Genomic DNA, 808 nt, shown 5'->3' with positions numbered 1-808 from the left:
TTTACAATGATGTGTGTTTTTTTTTATAATTTATTTTTATTTTTTTTTGTGTCAGTGTACACGATAATTAGTCGAAATAATGCTTCGATTTTCAACTTCAGTATCTTGTTCGATTGGAAAGTGAATATTGTTGGTGCATTGGGAGGTCAAAATTGAAAATTCCCAGTAATTTTCAAAACCACTGTGAAAAACAAAAGAAAAATTAAGGAATAACGGGCATTTTTACGCAAAATTGTAATGTAATCTAAATTAATAGTTTTATGGAGGGATATAGTTTCTCCATGGATTCGACCGATTTTTGCTTACCTCAAAGCTACCACCACCACACTGGCTTTAAGTTGAATAAAATTATAAAATAATTAATACGTATATTATAAAGTGATTGATGGTACCACGCGTGATGATTAAAAAATAAAACCATAATAATAGTAATACGTAAAAGTAAAACTTACTGTAAAATATAATATTTTAATGGGTACATATAAACGTGAAAACTATATTTTGAAATACTATAATATAGGGTATTAAGGGATCTGATGGTCTTTTCTTTTATGAGGTTTCCTCGCACTACTTTTAATAATAATATTTTGACGAGATTGGGTGGATCGTAAAATATATATAATATATAGCCATTCGTTCCAGTTAAAATGCATTACGACTTATTGCTTTGTTTCATTTTCCACATAAAAACATAATTACTAGAAGAGTATTTACTAAATGCCATTTGAAAATACCTAAAATATAATGTTTCGTCTGGTTTGAAATTGCAATCACGGTATAGTAAGAGCTTACAATAAATTATTATTTC

The 808-nt window shown here is 27.7% G+C and overlaps 1 pseudogene; it reads left to right on the top strand.

Moving 5' to 3' along the window:
- LOC107884345 overlaps window positions 1–808 on the top strand; it is a 4,967-nt pseudogene that overhangs the window by 519 nt on the left and 3,640 nt on the right.

This window comes from Acyrthosiphon pisum, chromosome A1 (genome assembly GCF_005508785.2).
Source record: "Acyrthosiphon pisum isolate AL4f chromosome A1, pea_aphid_22Mar2018_4r6ur, whole genome shotgun sequence".
NCBI lineage: Eukaryota > Metazoa > Arthropoda > Insecta > Hemiptera > Aphididae > Acyrthosiphon > Acyrthosiphon pisum.
Note: the sequence above shows the minus strand (reverse complement) of the source record. Positions and strands in the feature narration are given on the sequence as shown.